Here is a 12143-nt window from a genome sequence, read left to right on the forward strand (position 1 = left end):
TTTACTTCCCCTTTAATTTCCAGCGTTGTGATGTTATTATACTGCTCTACTTCTTTTTGTGTGAAGGGAGTGTCTTCCAAGTTTTTCCATACATCTGACAGAAACTTAAGTGATTCTATTCTAGGAAATGTATGACCATTATAGCTTGTCATACCATTGACTGTAATTACACAAATTTTCTCTTCCCTTGGTAGACAAATAATTTCTTTTTTGTCAGTGTAAGGGATTACAAAATAACCCTCTTTCTTAAGGTCTTCTCTTGCATTGTATGCATTAATAAAAACATTTTTATGGCACCCCTTTACAAAGTAAACATTTTTCGAACCTTCCTTTTCTCCTAAAACACCTACATAAGCAAATTTTCCTTTATTATTTACAGTAAATGCAGTCACATTGTACACTCCACTTAGATCAAAATTTCGCCAATGTGAATGGAAATATGGCTCAAGTTCCTCTCTCAAATTTTCTATTTCTTTCTCAAATTCTTCTATCTGCTTATGCTGTGCCCTAAATGACTGTGTGGTTTCAAAAAACTCAGTGTTCCTCCGTTTTAGATCAATTTCATCCAGTTCTAGCTTATGCTTTTTGTCTGATAGCACTGTGATAGGAGACGTGGGCTGTATCTCTTTAACAGGGTATGGGAGAAGCTTACAAGTTATGTTTGCTCGTTTTCTTAAGACTTGTGGTATTAAGTTACCTGTTGCTACAAGGCCCAACTCATCTAGCTCAACAACTTTGGATATGGTAGAGAAAACTGTGGTTGACTTGGAGAGATATGTCTCACCATTCTTAATATAACACTTTTGTGAGAAAACCCCACTTACAGTTTTCCGAGCAATTCTACAACTGAACATTTTTACAGTATTTGAATGAAACCTGGATACATGCACCAACTTATTTTATTCATCTTGACAAGGACCACAAGGATAGGATTCATATTATTTTCTTTTTCTTGATTTCTATTCAAGATCAATATTGAAGCTAGGATAAATAAACTGGGAATCTATAACGCTCTCCTGATTGATAAATAAGTTATTTTTCTGATTGAGAAATAAGTGGTTGATATATGTAGTGTTTATATAAATTTCCTTCGCGAATTTAACATGTGATTGATGGAATCACTATCCTTCCCCACGTTTATAAATTATTTTTATTCCAATTCATTATCGGTTATGATTGTGACTAGTATAGGTGGAACAATCCATAAACTGGAAATTCTAAATTGATAATTTGACTTATCATAATAATACATTTATAACATCCAAATAAACATTCCACGTATGGATATAAGCTACTTAGTACTGGGATTCAAGAAAGTGCTCGTTTCACAGTGCCTCCCAACTCTCAATTCCGGGTTGGTCCTCGACATTGCTGGTAGGTGAGGGAGTCCGTAGAAACATTTTTTTTGGGAACCCCTAGTCTACATTGCGTTTTTGCTATTTGTGCTTATTTGAAAAAATTGAGATTCCGGAACTGCTATATCTTTCTGATCATGATAGATTACCGTACTTCATTTTATGGTGCATTGTTGAGAAACTCTCAGCTACCAAAATCGTTTTATTTAATAATATGAACTGGAAGGACTCACTGCTCACACAACTCTGATTTCTCATTCTTCATTTTCTCAAAGATAAATCATTTTGGAATGCCTTGACTCTTTGAGTAATAGCCCGCGTGGTCACCCTCCTATCTTAGAACTAGTGACTACAATTTTTTTGAGCAGGGTATGATTCTTAAATCTTTTCTCCAGAACAAAGTCTTTTTACACGAAGTGAACATATCATACACAAGTAAAATTTTCAATCTGAGGTTCACAATACAGATCTCGCAAGGATATTGACAGACACAGAAGGAAATGGCAATATGGGGAGAAGCAAAGAGACAAATTTCATTTTATCATAGGCTATCCTGGTCTTGAGATACAATGTCAGGTTACCAACTTTTTACTCTTCTGTAAATCAGTAAGTGAATTCTCAGTGAAGCCTGTTCGAAAATATGAACTTACTGACGTGCTATTCTTGAATCTTAACAAATTTCCCATTCCCATCATTCTAGCAATAGCCCAAATTCCATTCGGGAAATTGTATTCCAAAGAATCATGTCTCAGTCACCATTGATTATGTGGAACCTAATTTGGCATTGAATTGTAGAGGATTTTGTGCTCTTGAGAACGGTTCTGGATTTTTTCACTATGAATGTTTTTTGAGTTATTTGGAGAAAAACAGGTATTTTCAAAGACTGTGAGGTTAGCAGAGGGTATTTTTTGGTGAAGAAACATTTACAGACTATTTGTACCAAATAACAGAAAAATCAGTACTACAATACATTCTGCAAGCATGTATCCTCGCTCCCTTCGTATGTCACAAGTGAATGAACAGAAAAATGAACTATGAATTCTCTAAGCTGTGAATCGATGAGACTGAACGAAACAGGAATTAAGCTGCTGATTCATGAATTCACGGCAAATCCCATAGCAAACCAGTTACTTCGAACAGTGGAGGAGACAATGTAGATTTGCAGGGATATGCAAGTACCCCGCATTGTATGCTCAATCCATAAATGAGTTTTGTGTGAGTGTGTATTAGCGATCGTAGCACAACGTGGTGGCAATTGTGGGAACTGGAGTGTATCCCAATTAGGAAGAATACTAACAAAATGGGGAGATTTTTTTTAATTACGTTTTTACATGGTTTTAAGCATGTAGAAGTGATTTTTACTGAAATTGAGCATTGACAATACGGGGTCTCCCCGTAGTGTACACACCTCCCCTTAATGTGCTGTGTATACTTGATTGTCTCCCCGTATTATACCTTGTTCCAACACACACACACACACACACACACACACACACACACACACACACACACACACACACACACACACACACACACACACACACACACACACATACACACATTTCATTCTATTTGTTTGTTGTTTCCAGACAGGAGGAGGAGGTGGTGGTGGCAGAGGAGATAATGGACTATGAAGGCGACGAGACGGATGTCTGTACTTCACCACCATCAAAACTTTTTTGCCCAACACCAAAACCGATACGATTAGACCAGAGGCGTTGGTATCAAAATCACGGTGTTGGAAGAGGACGACGAATCTTCACATTAGCTGAGGAGGGGCTGCAGTTGCAGAAACCATTGACCAGTAGTTGGTCTATTGAGCAGGGACTGGATGCACCTGCAATTTTGTGCAACAACACGTGTTCGGCAGCAAAGGACGAAGCCAACGAAAACAGCGATAAAGAAAACACCAATCCACAATCAACAACTTTCAAGCGGTGAGAAATTTATTATTACTACTACTACTGCTATTTCAAGTAATTGATATGGATTATACAATTGAAAGAATAACCAGCATAAATTTGAGTGCAATATGATATTGTCTTTTATTTAGAAAAATATTTATCAATGTTGTTCAAACATTACTGCAAATTTTGAAACCTAAACTAATTGAACTAATTGTTGAAGAAAGGGAACATTTTGACAGAAATATTAAATGGTATTCTGTAACAACTGTTTTGTTGAAAAAAGTAAATGTTGATCAACAGGAAGTTATTGAAACTAGAACAAATGCATCATTTTATAGTTTCACGTCTGTGTTAGTAAATGTTGATGAACATTTAGATGAGTTGCAAGATCAGTTTATTAGAGGTGTAGATAAAATAGAATCAACACTTGACAAATTTATAAGATACGGTAGTGGATGGAATGTTGTTAGAATTATTTCCCTTGATTTAAAGATGATGTTTCATTTTATTTTTATCTTGTTCAATATTGTAAACTTTTAATCAATAAAGTGATAATTACAAAAGCACATTTACAATAATATTGTAGTTATTGGTCACATATATTCAGTTACTTAAGCTGCGTTTACACCAAAGTTATCAACAAAATGTTAATCACTTAATCCTTATAGATTCTATCAGATTGAACGGACACACTACACACTCTACATCCAGGCTATTATCACGTGAATGGGGAGAAACAACGAACACATAAGACTGGCAGATCATAACCATCAAACAAGGCAGAGAAACACGTATTCAATAGTACCAAGGATGAACACTACATTTGGGCAAAGAAACTACACATATTTGGGACCAAAAATTTATAATTCAATACCAAGTTACATTAGGGAAGAATTCAATAGACACAGGTTCAAGAAAAGTTTATTTCCCTGGTTGGTTGATATTGGAGTGGAAAATTGTGAAAATTTAGTTAGACTGTAAATATTGAAACTATTTATTCTTCATTCAACTCTTTACTGTTTTTCATTTTTCTGAAAATAACCTTTCTTATTATTATCCTCAATAGAACATTAATATTTATTTATTAATTCCATAATTTTGTTTGTTTGTATTATACATTTTTACTAATTTCATTATAAAAAACTTTAATCCCATATCAGTGAATGATTCAATTCAATTCAATTTATTTCACCAAAACACAAAAACTTTACAAAGATGTGACAATCAGAAAAAAAACAATAATTATTATTCTAAATATCTATATCATCTATCTGTAGAATACGGCTGGAGGTGAAGAACTACTGGCATAAGTGAAACACTTGTTCGCCAGTAGGAGTAGAGACTTACCGTAACTGTTTCTAAATCTTAAGCTAATAATTTAAAATGGAATATTTTCATTCAAACAATGGTAAGTATATTTAAAATGAATGCTATTAATTGTGAATTAATCCAGACAATAATGAATAGTTTCAAAAGCTGAAAAAAATTTTCAACTCATAAAATATTAGGATGGAAATAATAGTTGTGAAGTATCCAGTTTTCAATATTTATTGGTACAAACTTAATAGGTACACTGATGAGCTCGTTCGGGATGCAGTTTACAATCTTTAGAGCAATGTATACCAGCTGCTTACGAATAACTGTTTAATTCGAATCATAAGTAACATATCTATGTAGATTGTATCTTGTTCTATGAGTTACATTGATTCTTGAAAATATGCTTCTATGTTTATTGAAATATTCAAATATGCTAAGCACATACAGTTGATGGATTGACATGACTCTCAATCCACTGAATGCAATTTTTGAGGGGAACAATATGGGTTTATTTAATATGGTTTTTATGATGAGTTGTTTGCACCTTGCAAATTCGTTGCAAAGAACTGTAACAGAATCAACATCTGTCAAAGTAACAGCTGTGAGAAAGTTATTGTGCATATTATAATTGCAATCAATATGTTGTATGTGTGAGTAGTGGCAATATAAAAGCGTTGTCTTCCATGCATTTTGCTTGCATTCATTTGTTGTGTCTCGATTAAGTTTGTTGCAAAAATCATTGTGTGTGTGTGTGCTAATGGATTCACTGCAATCGTCAGAAACAGCAGCTGCTGCAGCAGCATCAACCTTCACGTAAGTAAAAAATATTTTATTCAATTATTGATTGTTTTAACAAACTGAAAATATTTGTGATAAAGCAATTACATTGACATGCTTAAAGTTCTATTGTGAAGATTATATTGTCTTGCTCTAAACTGTAAATATTTGTGCAAGTAAATTTTATCTGTTCATTCAGTACAATAATTGCAAATGTATACATTTACACACACACACACACACACACACACACACACACACACACCACACACACACACACACACACACACACACACACATACACACATTTCATTCTATTTGTTTGTTGTTTCCAGACAGGAGGAGGAGGTGGTGGTGGCAGAGGAGATAATGGACTATGAAGGCGACGAGACGGATGACTGCACTTCACCGCCATCAAAACTTTTTTGCCCAACACCAAAACCGATACAATTAGACCAGAGGCGTTGGTATCAAAATCACGGTGTTGGAAGAGGACGACGAAACTTCACATCAGCTGAGTAGGGGCTGCAGTTGCAGAAACCATTGACCAGTAGTTGGTCTAGTGAGCAGGGACTGGATGCACCTGCAATTTTGTGCAACAACACGTGTTCGGCAGCAAAGGATGAAGCCAACGAAAACAGCGATAAAGAAAACACCGATCCACAATCAACAACTTTCAAGCGGTGAGGAATTTATTATTACTACTACTACTGCTATTTCAAGTAATTGATATGTATTATACAATTGAAAGAATAACCAGCATAAATTCGAGTGCAATACGATATTGTCTTTTATTTAGAAAAATATTTATCAATGTTGTTCAAACAATACTGCAAATTTTGAAACCTAAACTAATTGAACTAATTGTTGAAGAAAGGGAACATTTTGACAGAAATATTAAATGGTATTCTGTAACAACTGTTTTATTGGAAAAAGTAAATGTTGATCAACAGGAAGTTATTGAAACTAGAACAAATGCATCATTTTATAGTTTTACGTCTGTGTTAGTAAATGTTGATGAACATTTAGATGAGTTGCAAGATCAGTTTATTAGAGGTGTAGATAAAATAGAATCGACACTTGACAAATTTATAAGATACGGTAGTGGATGGAATGTTGTTAGAATTATTTCCCTTGATTTAAAGATGATGTTTCATTTTATTTTTATCTTGTTCAATATTGTAAACTTTTAATCAATAAAGTGATAATTACAAAAGCACATTTACAACAATATTGTAGTTATTAGTCACATATATTCAGTTACTTAAGCTGCGTTTACACCAAAGTTATCAACAAAATGTTAATAACTTAATCCTTATAGATTCTATTAGATTGAACGGACACACTACACACTCTACATCCAGGCTATCATCACGCGAATGAGGAGAAACAACGAACACATAAGACTGGCAGATCATAACCATCAAACAAGGCAGAGAAACACGTATTCAATAGTACCAAGGATGAACACTACATTTGGGCAAAGAAACTACACATATTTGGGACCAAAAATTTATAATTCAATACCAAGTTACATTAGGGAAGAATTCAATAGACACAGGTTCAAGAAAAGTTTATTTCCCTGGTTGGTTGATATTGGAGTGGAAAATTGTGAAAATTTAGTTAGACTGTAAATATTGAAACTATTTATTCTTCATTCCACTCTTTACTGTTTTTCATTTTTCTGAAAATAACCTTTCTTATTATTATCCTTAATAGAACATTAATATTTATTTACTAATTCCATAATTTTGTTTGTTTGTATTATACATTTTTACTAATTTTATTATAAAAAACTTTAATCCCATATCAGTGAATGATTCAATTCAATTCAATTTATTTCACCAAAACACAAAAACTTTACAAAGATGTGACAATCAGAAAAAAAACAATAATTATTATTCTAAATATCTATATCATCTATCTGTAAAATACGGCTGGAGGTGAAGAACTACTGGCATAAGTGAAACACTTGTTCCCCAGTAGGAGTAGAGACTTACCGTAACTGTTTCTAAATCTTAAGCTAATAATTTAAAATGGAATATTTTTATTCAAACAATGGTAAGTATATTTAAAATGAATGCTATTAATTGTGAATTAATCCAGACAATAATGAATAGTTTTAAAAGCTGAAAAAAATTTTCAACTCATAAAATATTAGGATGGAAATAATAGTTGTGAAGTATCCAGTATTTAATATTTATTGGTACAAACTTAATAGGAACACCGATGAGCTCGTTCGGGATGCAGTTTACAATCTTTGGAGCAAATGTATACCAGCTGCTTACGAATAACCGTCAAATTCGAATCATAAGTAACATATCTGTTTCGGTAGAGAGTTAGTGGGGAGGATATTTTTAATATTCTTCCCAAAGAATGGACATTGATATGTCCAAAGTTCCGCCAATTTATGTAGATCCATAACAATATGATTATTATCTATAGTTATTATATTACAAATTGCTTTTTCATATAATATACAGTTCAATAGTTATTTTCTTAGTCTATATTATGTAAATTCATCTATAACTTTGCTGTATTGTAAGCTATTGTATACAAGTGTATAAGCCAGTATATATTGTAATCTACATAAATAAAGTACTCAATCAATCAATCAATCAATATCTATGTAGATTGTATCTTGTTCTATGAGTTACATTGATTCTTGAAAATGAGCTTCTATGTTTATTGAAATATTTAAATATGCTAAGCACATAGAGTTGATGGATTGACATGACTCTCAATCCACTGAGTGCAATTTTTGAGGGGAACAATATGGGTTTATTTAATATGGTTTTTGTGATCATTTTCTGTATAATGAATAGTGGTAACAAAAGAGTCTCATAAGTACCACCCCAAACCGCCAAGCCATAATTTAATAGAGATTGTACATTTGCAAAATAAAGCATTCTCAACTCTGATAAATCAAGTATCGACCTCAACTTATAAAAATTATAGGAGACAAACCTTAGTTCATGGCATAGGTATTCAATATGCCTTCTCCACTTGAATCCCTCCTCGATTATCAATCCCAAATATTTTATTTGACTAGTCCTTTCAATCTCAGGACATCTACATGGAGCATCATCTGATAAATTACAATTTAAATGCAATTTAAGTGTACAATTTGTCTCTTCATGTCGAGAGATATTTCTTGAAAAGGCGATATATTTTGTTTTTTCAATATTTAAGCTTAGGGAGTGAACATCTAACCATTTCTTCAGAGTGGAGATGCATCTGGAGGCGGCTCCATAGACTCTCTGCCAGGTGCTCTCTCCAAACAACAGCACAGTATCGTCAGCAAATGAGAATACCACACCTCCATTCAGGTCTAATCTGGGTATCTCATTTACATAAAGAAGGAATAAGATTGGTGATAAGACTGTTCCCTGAGGGAGACCATAACCAGAGAGAGGCAGATCACTCACACAGTCATCAAGTGTAAGAATTTGTGATCTATGTGCAAGGTAGCTATGGAACAATCTCAGAGTTGTACCTCTGATTCCTGCTCGATCCAGTTTATTTAGTAGTTGGTTGTGAGCCACAGTATCAAAAGCCTTGGCTAGATCAAGGAAAACCGCAAGAGTTTTCAAAGAAGTTTGCAAGAACCGCAAGAATGAAGTTTGTAAATAGTAATTATTACACGCAATAAGCAACTAATTACCTATACCCCAACACATATAATATATAGTGGGGTGTATATTTATTCATTGAAATTATCATTTATTCATTGTTGAAACACCGCTGATTTATGTAGTTATATTACAATACTATATTATCAATATTCTAATGTTGCATTCAATCTTCATTGTAATTAATAAGTTTTCATAATATGTGAAATTTGTTGCATAATTGGCTGTTGTACTGGAATTTATTGTAGATTCGTGTATGAACCAGAATGTATTGTAACTTACTTGAATAAAATTTGAAATTGAATTGAATTGAATTGAACGGAACTTAACAAACACATATGTTCATCATGTGCATGATAATCTATGTTCAATCTAATAGAATCTATAAGAATTAAGTTATTAATATTTTGTTAATAACTTTGGTGTAAACGCAGCTTTAATCAGACTTATTATTGATCGATCTTTTTAAATACTTAATTTACCAAGGATGGTTATAGGCTATATTTTGATTCCTTAAGATTTCAGTGGGTCAAGTTTTTATTTGTACCCTTGCTGAGCACGAGTTACCTGCAAGTTTTTAATACAAGCTGGTATTTGAAGTTATTACTGATGAAAGTAATCAGTTTTGTATCATCGATTTCTATCGAAACCCTTGCTTCTTCAATTATAATTCCGACATCAGGGTTCAACGTCACTCACCAATTTTTTAAAAAGTTTGTGAAGCAATAAATTTTCCAGCTATTCTCCAAGGTCACGCATTAGATTTTTTATAAGAGTTTTAAATCCCCTGCATGTTCCGAGTAAGTGAAAGGAGTGAACGGGGGAGCACATGTGATTTATGCAAAAAGGTAGCATAGCTTAAACGACACATTGATTAATGATATGCGTGATCAATTAATTTGTCAGTTATGATTTTATTGTACATGCACATGGAAGAGTATGCTGAACGGATTATTTGGTCAATAAAGAAATAATAGGATGATCTGTATTTGAGGATTGTTAGTATGGATTAGGTAGAGATTTTGAGGTGTGCATCCAGCTGAAGTTTGTTATGAGATACATCAACTATTTGGCGGTACGAAGTTCGCCAGGCCAGCTAGTTCTTAGTATAAACTATATATTATTATAATTTCCTCTTTCGTTATAGATTTTCTTTGCTCTTGTACTCCAGAGTGAAGCTTGTTCTCCTGATATTAATTCATTATTCGAGTCCACTCTGATAGATAGATGAATAGATAGAAAAATAATTTATTTTGTTAAAATTTTTGTACAATTATATCACTGCAATAGTCTTTAAGATGAACATTCCATCCTCTAACATCGTACAACACTGTGAAAAACAAAGGGTCCGTATCACAGAGACAAGTTCTCACAGAGACAAGTAGTGTTTTTGAACAATATTAGTGTCACAGAGACAAGTTTCATAGGAACAAGTATTTTTATAAATGGCAGTCTCACAGGAACAAGTTCCCACAGAGACAAGATGAGTCTCACAGAGACAAGGTGAGTCTCACAGAGACAAGGTCAGTCTCACAGAGACAAGGTCTGTCTCACTGGAACAAGTAGTGTCACTGGAACATGAAGAGGGGTGAAGTCCCATTAGAACAAGTGGAGTGTCACAGAGACAAGGTCAGTCTCACAGGAACAAGGTTGGTGTGGTGTGTTGCCCACACATGAAGATGAAGGCATTCCATTTGCTCTAATAAATTGGATGTCATCTGTTTTTTAATATATATATACATATATATTATGGTGACATGGATAGAATAGAATGACTGCCTTTATTTTTCTTAGAGAGCGAAGTTAGGGCGCAGTCGATCCTCTCTTACACTCAACTCTCTATCAAGTATTATAACAATACGAAAAAAAATACAAATAATATGATTAAAAACAAACAATAGTTAAGTTATCTACTTATTTAAAATAATAACGAATTTTGAATTATTGAAAAGAAAGAGAAAAAAATGATATTGAAAAAAATACATAACAATGCTGAATAATAGTATTTTCTGATACTCCATCACTTTAGTAAAAAATAAGACACTACAGAGTACAATACAGTAGGCCTACATAGCAACTGAAGTGTTTGCTATATATTTCATTTCCTACTTATTATCACTATGTAAATCTCGAAGTGGATAAGTAAATTACGTTATGATTTATTTAAATAGTGAAATGGAATCTTCCTTCAATCAACAAACAACGTGACAAACAACGCTCCATCAATCCACGTGATATACATATATAAATATATAATTTACATATGTAAATGATGTGGTGACATCATTTGATGCCAGCTTTAAACGTTTCTCCTGTGGAGAAGAAATGATGAATTTAGTGGACTGTTTAGTGTATCCTAGACATTTAGATTCAAATCTACATAGCAATTGATTCCCCTTTTCATCCAGGATATTTGTGGTTTCTTAAAATTTAAATTTGTTGACCGAGCGAAGTGAGTTCTAAGATTCATGTCGATGGCTTTGCATTTCTCTTTATGTTTATATGTTCCGCAATTACGGCGAAACGCAGCAATTTGACAGGTATATTTCTCTTTAAATTGTGCCTCGACGTATATACAAGGTTTTTTGGAAATTTTGCATTTAAAGGTTAATACAATGGGTAAAGACTCCTTCGAACGCCAATATTACAGTAAAAATCAGAATAGAATCATGCATAATAATTCAGCTGTTGAGTGGATTTTTAATTGCATGCAATAACGCATGCAATTAATATATCAATGTAACTTAGTAAAAAAACAGCTGTCGTGTTGACTATTCATTGCATGCAATGACGCATGCAATTAATAACGGAAAGAAAACATAGTATTTTCTCTCGACCTTTATCTGCTTTCTACTCTGGCTGACCTGTTGCCAGTGTGTTGAAGGAGATTAGCTTCTGATGTTAGCATATTTTTGATACACTAACCCCAACAGCCATTAGCCGTTTTCACACAGACATCTTGCCTACACAACATACAAACAGGATTTACTCTTATGGACAGTATGAGATGAGGCTGTGTTTTATAACTGCGCCAGGTCTACTGTTCATAGAACTACTAGTCCAGGATTGAAATGTTGTTTTACAAAAATCATCAAATATTTAATAATTCAATACAATGATACATGTACAAATGTAAAGCTGACTAGCACCGAGGT

This window comes from Nilaparvata lugens, chromosome X, assembly GCF_014356525.2.
Source record: "Nilaparvata lugens isolate BPH chromosome X, ASM1435652v1, whole genome shotgun sequence".
NCBI classification, from domain to species: Eukaryota; Metazoa; Arthropoda; class Insecta; order Hemiptera; family Delphacidae; genus Nilaparvata; species Nilaparvata lugens.